Source organism: Kogia breviceps, chromosome 3 (assembly GCF_026419965.1).
Source record: "Kogia breviceps isolate mKogBre1 chromosome 3, mKogBre1 haplotype 1, whole genome shotgun sequence".
Lineage (NCBI taxonomy): Eukaryota > Metazoa > Chordata > Mammalia > Artiodactyla > Physeteridae > Kogia > Kogia breviceps.
In genome coordinates, this window is record NC_081312.1 from 29,016,923 (window position 1) to 29,033,147 (window position 16,225).

At 37.8% G+C, this 16,225-nt stretch overlaps 1 protein-coding gene across 13 annotated transcripts in view; it reads left to right on the forward strand.

The window, feature by feature from the left end:
• Positions 1 to 16,225, forward strand: part of NUMB (NUMB endocytic adaptor protein) — a 183,321-nt gene that overhangs the window by 61,276 nt on the left and 105,820 nt on the right. The window lies entirely within an intron of this gene.

Genomic DNA, 16,225 nt, shown 5'->3' on the forward strand with positions numbered 1-16,225 from the left:
ACGGGTCCTTTCTCTCTCTCTTCTCCTTCTGGGTCCCCTATAATGCAAATGTTGTTGCATTTAGTGTTGTTCCAGAAGTCTCTTAGGCTGTCTTCGTTTCTTTTCATTCTTTTTTCTTTATTCTGTTCCGTGGCAGTGAACTCCACCATTTTGTCTTCCAGGTCACTTGTCCATTCTTCTGCCTCAGTTATTCTGCTATTGATTCCTTCTGGTATATTTTTCACTTCAGTTATTCTATTGTTCATCTCTGTTTGTTTGTTCTTTAATTCTTCTAGATGTTCTTTAATTCTTCTAGGTCTTTGTTAAACCTTTCTTGCATCTTCTCAATCTTTGCCTCCATTCTTTTTTCGAGGTCCTGGATCATCTTCACTATCATTATTCTGAATTCTTTTTCTGGAAGGTTGCCTGTCTCCACTTCATTTAGTTGTTTTTCTGGGGTTTTATCTGTTTCCTTCATCTGGTTCAAAATCCTCTGCCTTTTCATTTTGTCTGTCTTTCTGTGAATGTGGTTTTCCTTCCACAGGCTGCAGAATTGTATTTCCTTTTGTTTCTGCTGTCTGCCCACTGGTGGATAAGGCTATCTCTCTATGTTTCTTATTATACTAGAACCTTGCTAAGGGCATGTTCTGCTATTTTCCATAATATTTTATGTGGGTTGTGACTTACACAGAAAATGTGTTGAGTAAATATTTCTTAAATGCATGAAATTTTTTTTAATTAATAGGGAAAGGCTTTAGAAGTTCCTCAGTGGCTGTTGGTGTATTTTTAGTACAGTGTGAGCCAGAGGTTCTGTTATCTGTCAGATGTATGTCGGACAGATATGAAATTTGGTGTCTGTGTTAAGAAATACTGCATAAAAACTTGTGAAAGTATAACAACCTTGTATATTGTTAAAACAGTTATTTTCATGGGTCTAAGAATTACATGACAATACATCTAAAAGCCTTAGCACAGTGCTTGGCATGTATAAATGTTACTTATTGTTAACAGTCATAGTGATAACCAACAATGTGTTTGATTTATTAACCACTTGTACCCACCAACTCTAGTTTGTTCAGTGAAATTTAGAAATGTATATATGTCTCAACTTGAAAAAAAATCAGTATTTGGTATCTGAATTTACTAAGAAATTAAAGCAGGGGAGTAGCCTTTCTCTATTGGTAAGTAGGTTAGGTTAAATTTTTTTTTTTTTAATGTGTAATTGGGTACTTCCCCCCACGGCCTTTATATGATTTTCCTATATTGAGAGACTAGCAAGATATGGATAATTCCTTGTTATTGTTAGATGCAGAATCTTCTTTTTTTGGTGGGCCCCTGTGTCTTGCGGGATCTTAGTTCCCCCAGAAGGGATGGAATCCTGGCCATGGCAGTGAATGCACTAAGTCCTAACCACTGGATTGCCAAGGAATTCCCAGAATTTTCTAATTCTGCCATTTTCTGAATCATTTAGAAATCTAGCTTCCCTCCCTATTTTCTAAATTGTCTTGCCTTTTTTAAAAAACAAGTGATACAACACTACCCAGTGGAGGTTAGGAGAAGTTTTGTTCTTTAAAAGGGGCATTAATTTGTTTGGAAAGGATAGTAGCAATTGTTAATGGAAAGGCTTCAGGACAGTCAGGTGATATGTTGAGACTTCTGTCCTATTAGAAGTTCGGTTTGTTTCTTCAAAAGGTTCTTCAAGCCTGCTGATAGTTTGATCTCTGGCACAGAGGAAGAAGACTTTTGGTACTTAGTCATTTTAGGGGTTTAAGATTTTCATTAGTAAACAGAATGAATGATATCAGAATTCCTATGTAGAGCAGGACAACTAAGGGTTGGAGCAGCTGGAAAAAGAACATTTTCTCAGTGGTTCTGCCAGTGGTGAAATGATAATACCAACTGCTATTTACTGTGCATTTATTTGTATACCAGTTGCTATGTTAAGCCTTGTATATACTTTCCTATTTAATCTGGATGAGGTAGATGGTTTTACAGATGAGGAAACTGAAGCATAGACTGGTTAAATGACTTTGAAAGCCAGAATGAGAATTTAAATCCAGGATTAATTCCAAAGAGTAGATGTGCTCTTTCCACTGCCCATAATACTGATTTGGGTTTCTTCTACTTGTAGTGAACTGTGTATAATTTTTAGCCCAAAGGATAGATGTTAAATTGAACTTCTGGGGGGTAGAAGGGAAAGTTGATTTTATAGTCACCTTCTATGCCTGTTTTATAGTATGGCATTGTTTTGTATAGATAAGAAATTTGAGAGTAGGAAATAATTGATAGCATACAGCCGTTTGTTTAAAATTGAAGGTGGTTATTACAACTTTTAAGTTAATCCCATTTTAAAGGATCAACTTTAACTGTTTTATCCTAACAAGTTATATCTAAATTCCTTTGTGTTCTATTTGCCTATCGGGGGACTAAATTATAATATTATTTCTTTTCTCTTTTAAAAGAAACTTTTGTAAGAAATGGAGTAAGAATATGTCTCTTTTTCCATATTACATGTTTCTTCATTTCTTAAAAAAATTAAGTATAGTTGATTTATAATATTGTGTTAGTGTCAGGTGTATGGCAAAGTGATTCAGTTATATATATATATTTTTTCCAGATTATTTTCCATTATAGATTATTATGAGGTATGAATATAGTTTCCTGTGCTATACAGCAAATCCTTGTTTCATTTTTTTTTTTTTTTTGCGGTATGCGGGCCTCTCACTGTTGTGGCCTCTCCCGTTGCGGAGCACAGGCTCCGGACGCACAGGCCTAGCGTCCATGGCTCACGGGCTTAGTTGCTCCGCGGCATGTGGGATCCTCCCGGACCAGGGCACGAACCCGTGTCTCCTGCATCGGCAGGCGGATTCTCAACCACTGCGCCACCAGGGAAGCCCCTTGTTTCATTTTTTTTGTGAAAAATAATGATTTGTCATTCTTTAGATTATGTAGGTTTTGATTCATAAACAAAACTAAAGCAGAGAAACTGAAAGTTTTGATGTAGCTCAAAGTTCTTTAATTCAATACATTTTGTTTCAAAGATATTTTAATAATTGAAGTTAAATTCAACAAATTTTTATTAATTCAGTGAAGATGTTGAGGTAGGTAAGAGATGGGAGCCAAACTTCATGGTCTGAAAGCATTTAAAATCTTTTAGAAGAGATGGAACTTGTAAATAACCATAAAAAAGAAATTATATTTCTAAACATAGATGCCAAATTTCAGTGTGCAACTTATAGTACTTCTTGAGTTTATAGGTGAGAAATATTCTTTCTTAAGTGCTTCGTGGATATGGCATTTGAGCGGTGTCCGGTGATTGAATAGGATTTTAGGTAAGTTGGAGTCTGAAAAGAGGTCAGTCTACATTGAGGGGTTGGTTAAAGATGAGGAAGAAGAGTGGTAGGTGCCTCCTGGTTCATTATGTGAGATGAATGGTTTCTGAGTTTTTTTCATTCCTGTTTTCTTTTTTTTTTTTAGACTGGATGTATTTCAGTAGTTTGATTTTTTTTGAAAACAGTAAAATGGGAGGGAAAGAAAAAGTATATTTTAATTCAAAGGACATTGAAATCTTATTCACAGCTTTTGTTTTGGTTACTTTATTTTTCAGTTCTAAAATTTCTGTTTGTTCTTCTTTATGTCTTGTATTTTTTTGCTAATGATTTCTAATTTAACATTTATTTCAAGAGTGTTTGATGTTCATTTGAGCATTTTTACAATAGCTGCTTTAAAGTCCTTGTGAGATAATTCCAGTATCTAAGTTCATCTCTTCATTGGTGGTGTGTTTTCCCATGTGAGCAGAGATTTTTGTGCTGCTTCTTACGTTGAGTAATTTTGGTTTGTATCTGGGACCTTCTGAGTATTATGTAATGAGATTCTAGATTTTCTTTAAAGTCTGTGGAAAATGTTGATATTTTTGTTTTAGCATTCTGTGGGTTGTGGTTCCAATGTCAATTCAGTTTTCAGAGCTTTTTCAGTGTATTTCACATTTGTCCCATGTGTGTTCCACTCGTTGGTCAGTCTGGAATTTGGGTGGAGGTCTACTCATTTTCTCAGTTTTCAAAGATTTTATTATGTTAATTAGCATCAGATTCATACCTACACAAGTTGAGAGTGAGCTCAGGAGTTGATAAACAACTTTATGGAGTCACTTTCCTGAGAACAGAGAGCGAAGGAAAAAAACAATGGAGTTTGGCCTGCCCACTTGGAGGCAGGGCTCCATTGAATGGAGAGTAATGTTCCCCTCACAATTTTCACTCCTGAAGGCTTTCCATTCCCAGTTGATCTTGCTATTGTTGCTGTTGCACCCACCACAGAAGACCTGGGGGCTGGGACATGAGAGAGAAAGGAGAATGAAAAAATACCCAAGTGATTTCCCCACTTTCTTTGCACTTTAGGAGTTCCCTTTTCTGGCCTTGAGCCAGAGCTAGAGGGTTTCTCCTGTATCTCTCTGCCTGCACAATAGTGCTTACTTCTGGGTTTTGGGTTGTGTTGAGTGCAGGCTGGGGGATACTAGAGGGGAAAATTGGTAAACTCACAGCAAGTTAGGTGATACTTTTAATTCTGGTGCTCTTCCCAGATCTACCTGTAATATTTACATTTCAGAGTATTCAAATAGTTCTTCATGCATTCTGTCCAGGTTTTATAGTTCAGTTCAGTGGAAGATAAAAGAGAGGTGTGTGTTTATTACTAAACTGGAAGTCTTCCCAACATTTTGTTTTAACATTTTATTTTGATATAATTTTAAATTCATAGGAAGTTGTAAAAAGAGGACAGAGAGGTTGTGTGTGCTCTTTACCCAGTTTCCTCCAGTGGTTACATCTTACATAGCTATAGCACAATATCCAAACCAGGAAATTAACATTAACACCAACTTTTTATTATGAAACATTCAAATGTATAAGAATGTTGAAAGAATAATACCATTATCCAATACCATTATAATACCTAAGAATATTAACAGTATGAGTTGTTTTTGGACGGTAGTCTTAATGTTCCAGGGCTTTTATTTTGACTCTTGAAGGCTTAAGTTATTGTTCAAGGAGATGGCTCTCCTGATGATATACTCTTGGTGCTTATTTTGAGAGTCTGGGCTCTTACAATGTGTGCAATTCAGAGCCTAGAGAGCTTCCTGATTCTATATTTTTGTTCTCTCTCATTCTTCCCTCAGCTCAGACTTCCCACAGGTCTGTGAGCAGATACTCATTAGAACAGTCCTTATCAGGAGGTTAGAACTTTGTGAGGCTAATTTATTACTTACAGTTAAAGTTGTAGAGTTTCTGATACAGTGATATATAAGGATTGTATAAACTGTAAGTAATTAAAAATCTTACTACAAGGCTTAATCAAAGAGAAGTTTGTTTTTCTTACTTAAGTCTGGAAGTAGGCAGTTGCTCATGTTGCTTCAGTGACTCAACAATGTTGGGGCCCATATCTTTGTGATTTGCTTGGCCTTCATGGTCCTAAGATAACTACTGTAGCTCTAGCCTTCCACAATTAAGGAGGAAGGCAAAAGATCCAGGCCAAGCAAAAGCTTTCCTAGAAGTGACTTGCTCAGAAGTGCTTCTAATGTCTCATGGGCCAAAATTGGATTATATGGACACTTCTAACTATAGTTAGCCTTTTGGCCTCTACAGTGAGAGGCAAGGAGAGAGGAAGGATTTGGGAGTGGCTTTTTGGGTAGCCAGTAAACAGTATCTGTCACAATTATATGATTGCACTCATTTTACTTTAGAAATGCATTCATTTTATTTCAGTATGATGTTCAACATATAGGTGCTTTATAATTACATAATAACATCTTACTGGGTACTATGGGAAACAGGAAACAATGAATTTTAAATTTAGTTGTGAAGGTGAGATTTTGGTTATGCAAGATGAAACTGGCTTGAATTTTGGGACCTTGGTATAATGATTTTGTGCTGGGAATTTCATTCTTTTTTGCTCAACACTGTTTTAAGACTTAAACATGTATAAATCTAGTTTATACCTACTGACTGTTGTATAATATTGCCTTTTATATGCATTTCTACATTTTACTTATGTATTTCTCTGATAATGGATTTCTAGGTGTGGCTTAAAAATTGCTAATACAATAGTACTGCTATGAACTTCCTTATACATATCCCCTATAGACTTGTGCAAAGGTTTCTCTGTAGTATATACTGAAAAAAGGAATTCCTGACTTGTGGTCCATACACATACTTAATTTCACTAAATACTGCTAGATTGTTTTCCAGAATGGTTTCCCGGTTTATGCTCCCACCAGCAGAGTATTAGGGTTCCCATTTCCTTAAATCTTCACCAGCATTTGGTCTTATCCATCTCTTTAGTCTTGTCAATCTGATGGGAATAAAGTAGTATTTTGTTTTAATTTACATTTCTGTGATAGAGTGAGGTTGGGTATCTCTTTATATACTTTGATATCATTTGTGTCTCCCCTGCATATTGACTAAAAAAAGTTACCCAAATAATACTTGTTAGTTGTAGATATTTTTGAAAATACAAATAGGCAGATACAAAAAGGTCATCTCTAATACTCCAGTCCAGAGGTAATTGCTATTAATATGGCTGTATCTTTCTGGTCTTTAAATATTCATGCATGTACAAATTCGTATACACATACACAAATATGTATTTTTTATTATTAATAGGATCATATACACAATTTCATAACTTATACTTTTCACTTCACAATAAATTATGACCATTTTCCCCTGTTGTTGGAAATTTTTTTACATCACCATGTAAATAGGTGCGTATCATTCCGTTTTCTGGCTTTAAGTTATTTAATCTACTATGGCACATTTATGCTTTTTACGGTTTTTCCTCTCATTATCAATACCTTGGTGAACTATTAATCAATCCTGCATTTTGACGAGGCAGGGCTAGAGAGGTATCATGCTTTTGCTCCCTTTGTGAAACTGGGTTTATAGCAAGTTGCAGCCTCAGTCTGTTTTCTCCTTGGATTCTAGGGCAGCTGTTAATGCTTCATTTTATAAAGATGACATCTAGCCCTTGATGTTCCAGGGCTAGAGTTCAAAGATTTCCCTGTTGGGCCTTATCTTTCTCTCTTTTTTTTTCCCACTTTGGCAAGGCCAGGTTAGCAGAGAAAGATAGCGCAAGAGTAGACTTAGACCTGCATTTAATAAATATCACTGTCTCCTTTGATAGAGGGCTGCTAAATTTCAACTATAAAAAACTCTAATCTAAATTGATAATTTCATTTTATTTTTCAAAATGTTAATAGCTTTTTATTATAAAAGTAAGAATGTTCATTGCAGAACAATCAAGAAAATATAGAAAGCCATAAAGAAAATAAAATTCTTGTAATCCTTCTACTCAAAGATAACTGTTACCATTTTACCTTATATCATTTTTTTTTTGACATATAGTGTCTGTGCATTTATTTTAAAATATTTATTTATTTATTTATTTGGTTGTGCCAGGTCTTAGTTGCTGCAGGCGGGTTCCTTAATTGCAGCTCACAAGCTCCTTAGTTGCAGCACTTGGGCTTCTTAGTTGGGGCATGCGAACTCTTAGTTGGGGCATGCGAACTCTTAGTTGCGACATGTATGTGGGGTCTAGTTCCCTGAGCACGGATTGAGCCTGGGCCTCCTGCATTGGGAGCATGGAGTCTTAACCACTGCGCCACCAGGGAAGTCCCTTACCTTATATCTTTTCTGATATTTTTCTAAATCATTGACTTACCAGAGCCAGTAATTAAAGAATTATGCAAATCCATATCATTGGTAACTTGATATTAGCTATGGTGGGAGTAGTTACACTAAAGAAATTGGTAAATGCTACAAATCAGGCCTTCCCCTTCCCTGCTGAGTTCTGTCCAGAGCCAATTTATCAGTACACTATTGCATATATACATTATATATATAGATCTACTTCATTTTCAGTGGCTTCATAGAAGTCCATTCTGTAGCTCAGTGGTTCTCAGTGTGGTCCTTAGACCAGCAGTATCAGTGTTAACTGGGATTTGTTAGAAATGCAAATTCTTGGCCTCTACACAGACTTACAGAATCAGAAACTCTTCTGTTGGGGCCCCAGTAGTCTGTGGTCTTACAAGCTCTTTAGGTGATTCTGATGCATGCTGAAGTTTGAGAAGCACTGTAGAGTATACAGATGTACTGTAAATTATCTGATTGATGTGATGATTTCTACATGATAAATTCCAAGATATATTTTCATGTAAAAGTTTTTGGATGCATATTGCCAAATTGTATTCTAAAAAGGCTGTACTAGTTTCCATTCCCACCTGAAGTCTACATCAACTTCATTTTAGGTTCTTTTTCTATTATATAGAGAAAAGTAGCTGTATTAAAGATCTTCTTTTTTAGCTGTTTGTATCCATTTATACATCCTAGAACTCAGTTCACCTGCATTATCTTCAACAGTAAAGTACTTTAATGTTATTTATACTTTTAAAAAGAGAACAGTTTAGGGCTTCCCTGGGGGTGCAGTGCTTGAGAGTCCGCCTTCCGATGCAGGGGACATGGGTTTGTGCCCCGGTCCGGGAAGATCCCACATGCCGCGGAGCGGCTGGACCCCGTGAGCCACGGCCGCTGAGCCTGCGCGTCCGGAGCCTGTGCTCCGCAACGGGAGAGGCCACAACAGTGAGAGGCCCGCGTACCACACACACACAAAAATAAATAAATAAAATAAATAAATAAATAATAAAAAGACACAAAAAACTATGCCTTTCCTGCTGCAGAACACATCGTATGTGGCTATATCTGTGAGTACCTACCTTTAATCCCTGTTGTGAATGGTTAGATCATTCTTCTTTCCTTACCTCTGGCACGGTATTTCATTCTGAAACACAACTTTAAAATGTATGAAGACTTGCTTGCTGTGAAAGTTGCTACTAATGGTGCCAAGCTGGTAAAACAGGGGAAAAGATCCCAGTAAGAACTTGTGACTCTTCTTGGCCCACATAGACAATAAGCTGGAAGTACTTTATTTTAAAGACTTTTGTTAAATTAGGAGCCAGAATTTATAAGTATTGGGAGTTTTTTTCTGTATAGCCGTTGTATATTTTGACATTCAGATTTTAAAATTTTACTTATTTAAATTAGATTTTATCTACTTTTAACATCTGACAGTGGAAAAGAGAATGGCTAGCTTCTTGGCTGAAACTCCTTTTCTTTAAGAAAAGAAAAAGTCTAGCAGTGCATTTATTTCAGTTCTTAAGTAAAGATGAATGTGAGTGAATTTCCGGCTTTTTTCTGGAATTTATATTATATCTGGAATGTTCTATATTTCTAAATATTTTGCTTCTAACAGTGAAATATGGTAAAGTAAATGTCAACATATTTTATAACAATATGAATATTGAACACAGTGCATTATTTTTTCATGTAATTTATTAAGTGTGTTCTGTAGTCACATTAATAAGTGATCTGGGGACTTCCTGGTGGTCCAGTGGTTAAGACTCCGCTCTCCCATTGCAGGGGGCCCAGGTTTGATCCCTGGTCAGGGAACTAGATCCTGCATGCTGCATCTAAGACATGGTGCAGCCAAATAAATAAATATATATATATATTTTAAAGAGTGATATGGTTTGTAGTATTTCCATTTTTTTCTTCTAGAATTTGTCAAAATTCTTGAAACTTTCTGGAAAACAAATTCAGTAAATATATTGTTTTGACCTTTCTTTCATTTGAACCACTGTTCTTTTGTTGTTGTTGTTGTTTGTGGTATGCGGGCCTCTCACTGTTGTGGCCTCTCCCGTTGCGGAGCACAGGCTCCGGATGCGCAGGCTCAGCAGCCATGGCTCACGGGCCCTGTCGCTCCGCGGCATGTGGTATCTTCCCGGACCGGGGCATGAACCTGTGTCCCCTGCATTGGCAGGCGGACTCTCAATCACTGCGCCACCAGGGAAGCCCCACTGTTATTTTTTTTGGCCGTGTGGTTTGTGGGATCTCAGTTCCTTGACCAGGGATTGAACCCAGGCCATGGCAGTGAAAGCCTGGGATCCTAATCACTAGGCCACTGGGGAACTCCCTGAACCACTGTTCTTAATAGGGAATATTAATCTTGCCCCTGCAGGAACTTTTGGTCTGATATGGAATAAAATAACTAGTTGAATGTGTATCTTTCAGTTTTCTTCTTTAATATTTGATTGACAAATGATTAAAAATGAGTTCTCAGGGCTTCCCTGGTGGCACAGTGGTTGAGAGTCCGCCTTCCGATGCAGGGGACATGGGTTCGTGCCCCAGTCCGGGAAAATCCCACATGCTGCGGAGCAGCTAGGCCTGTGAGCCGTGGCTGCTGAGCCTGCGCGTCTGGAGCCTGTGCTCCGCAACGGTAGAGGCCACAACGGTGAGAGGCCCACGTACCGCAAAAAAAAAAAAAGAAATAACGATAGCTTAATTATGTATAAATCATTTATTCTAATAAACTTCTATGAAATCTGCTTTCTGCTGTAATACAATCATTAAAAGTTTTAAGTCATTTCTCACTTAAAAAAAAGTCCTCACAAGGAAGTTATATCTTACAAGGGAGAGGTTTTCCATAATTTTCATTTTAGTGATAAAGTTTTTTTTCTATTAGACTGCCTAACAAAACATCTGATAGATTGAGTATCCTTTATTACCTTTCCTTTGATTTATAATCTCAGTGATTATAATTGGGCTGATAACATATGAGTCTCAACAAAATCTCTGTGGGTTGCTAGGCACTGAGGGCGTTTAAAATCTTTAGACTTCACTATATAGAACAAATATTGAATTGGAACTTTCTTTACTTCTGTTTTGTTTTGTTTTGTTTTGCTGTCAGAATTTCCTGGTAGTATTCAGTTAAGACTCAGGGATTTTCTTCTAGAGATTAGGCAGCCTGTTCTTCCCTTAGGAGAGTTATTCAGTCTTTTTTTTCTTTGTGTTATGTGCTTGCCAGGCTGAGTAGCCACTGTATTCTAGTAAGAAAACCTATTGCCAAAACACCCAATAGAGCAGAAAACTGACCTACTTAATGCTGACAAGTTAAAAAAAAAAAAATCTTTGGAAGTGTACCAGCATTGGATTAACTTCTTCTTTCTCTTGTGGTGGATAGGATAGAGTAGAGAAGAGAATAAGAAAGGAGAGTGAACTGCTGCAGGGGAGTAAATGAATATTTAATTACCTGAAATGATTTGATTAAAGGCTGTTCACTGTACAGCACGGGAAACTCTACTCTGTGCTCTGTGGTGACCTGAATGGGAAGGAAATCTAAAAAAAGAGGGGATATATGTTTACGTATAACTGATTGACTTTGCTGTACAGTAGAAGCTAACACAACATTGTAAAGCAACTATACACCAATAAAAATTAATGTTTTAAAGAAAGCTATTCATTTGGTACAATTTGAAGGCCTCTAAAGTGCAGCAGTTCTTCTTGGATCACTTTAAACTTCGGGGAGGAAAAAAAAAAGCCCTAGGAAATTCCTAGGGCTTTCATGCTAATAATCTAGAAAAGCCCTCTGGTTAAGGTTGTCTGTCAGTCAGCATTTCCTGAATAATTGTGGTTTTTTGCAGGATATGGTAAATTTATTAAAAACTTTCAGTTATAGTTTTATCAGTGTAGTACATTTTAGAATTGATAGATATTGAAACAGAGAAGAATGTTCGGAATATTTATTTGTAGCAAGTGACTATGGGCCTTAACTTTATCAAACCCGTTTCCACTGTTATCCAACCTAATTTTTACTACTCTCAGTATCACTAGCTTTCAATTTTAGAGCTGTGCTATTCAGTACAGAAGCCACTAGCCATATGTGGCTATTTATGTTTAAATTAATTAAAACTGAATAAAATTTAAAAGTAATCCCTCCATCAAAGTAGCCACATTTCAAGGACTTACTAGCCAGATGTGGCTAGTGGCTACTGTATTGGGTAGTACAGATATAAAACATTTTCATCATTGTAGAAAGTTCTGTTGGATAGGATTGTTCTAAAGTCTGCCTCATTCTGTCATTCTTTACTTTTTGTTTCCCAACCTGGGCACTGTTGACATTTTGGGGAGGATAATTTTTTTGTTGTGGAGACCTTATACGATGCTTATCAGCATCCCTGGTCTTCACTTACTAGATGCCGGTAGTACTCACCCAGTTGTGGCAATCAAAAATGTCTCCAGACATTGCCACATGTCCCCTGGGAGCAACCTTGTTTGAGAACCACTGACTACTTACACATATTAGTGCTGTATCAGTTAGTTTTTACTTAATAAAAGGCTTAGTAGCTTAAAATAAATCATTTAATAGCTCATGGTTCTGTGGATTGTCAGTTTGGGGTATATTGGTCTCTGTAGTCTGGTGGTGGTTTGGCTAGGGCCAAATGGTATCGAATAGCCTCACTTATATGTGTGTTGGTTGGCAAGCTTTTGGCCAGGGTAAGGGTGGGGAGTTTGTTTTCCATGTGTTCTTTTTTTTTTTTTTTTTTTTTTGCGGTACGCGGGCCTCTCACTGTTGTGGCCTCTCCCGTTGCGGAGCACAGGTTCCAGACACTCAGGCTCAGCAGCCATGGCTCACGGGCCCAGCCACTCCGTGGCATGTGGGATCTTCCCGGACCGGGGCACGAACCCGTGTCCCCTGCATTGGCAGGTGGACTCTCAACCACTGCGCCACCAGGGAAGTCCTGCTTTTGCCCCACTCTTGCACTCACTTTCTTCTGGAGTTTTAGATGTGCGCTAGATCTTTCTCTGCATCCCTCCCTCCCTTCCTTCCTTCCTTCCTTCCTCCCTCCCTCCCTCCCTTCCTCCCTCCCTTCCTCCCTTCTTCCCTTCCTTCCTCCTTCTCTCCCTCTCTCCATTCTTCCCTCCCTTCCCTTCTCTTTTCCTTCCTTCCTCCCTGCCTTCCTTCCTTCTTTCTGTATTTTCCATCTTTTTTTTTTAACCTGTTCTTCATCTGTTGACCTATTTTCTTTTTCATTTCGTATCCAATCTGCTGTTACAAGGATCTGTTTTATTATTAATTTTTTATTATATATTTCTTAGTTCTAGAATTTTAAATTAATTATCTTTCATTTGTTTTTGTAGATTCCACTTCTTTGGTGAAATTCTCATCTTGTCATCTATTTTCCTGAACATATTAATCACAATTATTTTAAAGTGTGTGTCTAATAATTATAATATCTGTATCCCCTTTTGGTCTTTTTCTATTGTCTGCTTTTACTCTTGGCTTTCAGTCATCTGGTCTTGTCTCCTAGGATTCCTGGTAATTTAAAAAATGAATGTCAAACATGTATGAGAGGCTCTTGATGGTGATATTGTTCTCTAGGGAGGATCTAATTTTCTTCTGGTGGTAGTTAGAAGCAGGAGCAGATGACCCTGATTCAATACAGGCTTGAGATGACTTGAGGCTTTGTTTTAAGCCTCTTAAGGGCTGGTTTAAATCCAGTTTCCCCTTAATCCAAGAGCACTGTCCTTCAGAGGTATCAAATAGAATCCTGTGGTGTTTGCCAGGGCTGTAATTTTTCTTTTCTTGGCATTGTGAGACTACCAAAAATTCTACTTACCATTTTGCTTTAAAATAGGCACTTTGCTTGGCTTTTGGCCTCTTGGCCCCACAGAGGTTAGAATTCAGTAAATAGCCTGAGGGCAAAAACAGTACAGGATGTCCAGACTCACTTTTCTATGGTTGCCTTCTCTCTGAAATCTTAGCCCCTCAAATCCTGCTTGTCTTGATAAGCCTTGAACTCTGATTTCTGTCTCTGCAGGCCTGTAAGACTGCTAAAAGCTCTAGTCTGCAGCTAGTTGCCTCAAGAGGAAAAAGTAGTGGAGAATGTTAAGCTTAACTGTGCATTTCCTTTTTTGCTGATATTTTGTTTTTTTTTAAATTTTTTTGCTGCATTGGGTCTTTGTTGCTGTGCACAGGCTTTCTCTGGTTGTGGTGAGCAGGAGCTGCTCTTCGTTGCAGTGCACGGGCTTCTCATTGCAGTGGCTTCTCTTGTTGTGGAGCATGGGCTCTAGGTGGTGGGCTCAGTAGTTGTGGCACACGAGCTCTAGAGCGCAGGCTCAGTAGTTATGGTGCATGGGCTTAGTTGTTCTGCAGCATGTGGGATATTCCTGGGCCAGGGCTTGAACCCGTGTCCCCTGCACTGGCAGGTGGATTCTTAACCACTGTGCCACCAAGGAAGCCCCTGGTGTTTTGACTTCTTACATCCTGGCTGCCTTCTTTATTTTTTTTTTTGTTTTTATAGTTTATCTTGCCAAGAGAATTGGTCTGATCTACTCTATAATAATTTGTAATGAATGTCTCTACTTATTAAGTCATTTATTAAATAATATTAATAATTTATAATAATAAAGCAGGGCTTCCCTGGTGGCACAGTGGTTAAGAATCCACCTGCAAGTGCAGGGGACATGGGTTCAAGCCCAGGGCTGGGGAGATCCCACATGCCACAGAGCAACTAAGCCTGTGCATCACAACTACTAAGCCTGTGCTCTAGAGCCCATGCTCCGCAACAAGAGAAACCACCACAATGAGAAGCCTGCCTACCGCGATGAAGGGTAGCCCCCACTTGCCGCAACTAGAGAAAGCCCGCGTGCAGCAACGAAGACCCAACACAGCCAAAAATGAATGAGTGAATAAATAAATAAATAAATAAATTTTAAAAAATAATAAAGCAATATTATAAACGATTTAATGCATATATTAATCGTTGTAGTGAACTTAACGTATGGGTGTCCTGCCTTCATGCAGCTTATATTCTTGTAGAGAGGAGAGATACCAAGAACACATTCATTTATATTGTGGTAAACGGTAGAGGAGATGTATAGGGTATTATGAGCTTATTATAGAGATTTAGTTCAGATGATGGAGGTGGTCAAGGATAGCTACTTTGAGGAAGTGATATTTGACCAGCAGTCCGAAGGATGAATAGAATTATTTAATATCTCTGAACCAGAATTTTCCCATGTGTTATATACTAATAATAGAAGCAATAGTAGAAGTATTAAATGAGCTCTAATTGATAAATGTGCTCAATAAATGGTAGGCCTTTTTACTATTGTACAACTATAAACCATGAACTCTGCTCTCAAGGTATCTAAGCTCTATAGGACATGACATATACTAATAGTTACAATATATAACTATTTCATTTGTAAACGTCTACATTTTGTCAGGCTTAACAACCAAACTTATGATTTACCCCCTTCGGCCTACTCCACCTTCTGTCTTTTGCATCACAGTAAATGGCAACTCCATTTTTGCGATTGCTCAGCCCAGCAACCTTAAGGTCATTTTTCATTCTTCACTTTCTCTCACTCTGTACATTCAATTCATCAACAAAATCCTGTCAGCTCCAGTCTTAAGATATATCTTAAGATACATGTCCTGGAAAATGACTGTGGATTATTGTAAATTTATTCATTTGGTGATTTCTCGTGCAACTGCTGCTCCAGGTGTGGTCTCTTTTTGAGCTGAGGGCACAGATAGAAAGTGGACCACCTATCTCTCTGACCTATCTTATCTCCACTGCTATCACTCTGGTCCAAACCACTATCACCTCTCACCTGGATTAGTTTAATAGCTTCCTAACTAGTTCCAGCTTTATGATCTGTTTACTACCTACAGTAACCAAAATGATTCTTTAAAAATATGAACCTCATTATTCCTCTGCTCAGAATCTTCTAACTAGTTTAGTTAGTTTAATAACCTCCTAACTAGTTCCAGCTTTATGATCTGTTTACCTACAGTAACCAAAATGATCCTTTAAAAATATGAATCTCATTATTCCTCTGCTCAGAACCTTCCAGTGGCTTGTCTTATTAAGAATAGAAGACCAAGATTTATTGTATTTCTGATAAATAGACCAAATATCCTGTGAAACCCTTTGAAGCACTTGGCTTCCTTTCTGACTTCAGTTTCTACCTTCCCTTCACTGTGGGAGCTGCAGCCACATCATCTCCTTGCTCTTCTCTAGCACAGGGAACATAGTTCTGCCTCAGGACTGGTGCACTTGTTCCTTTGACCTGGAATGTTCTCTCCCACCTCTCTACTTGGGCTTACCCTCTTGCTACTCAATACCTTCAGAATTGTCTGCTCAAGTATAACCTAATGAGCAAAGCCTTCCTTTATCACTTTATTTAAAAGAGAGTCTTTTCTATCTACCCTCCAACCCCAACACTTTCTTTCCTCTCACCATGCTTGATTTTTCTTCATAACATAACATATTATATATTTGTTTCTTTATTATTTTCACAGTCTCCCCAAATAGAATACACCACCAGGAAGGAGGATAGGGACTTTGGTTCATTCT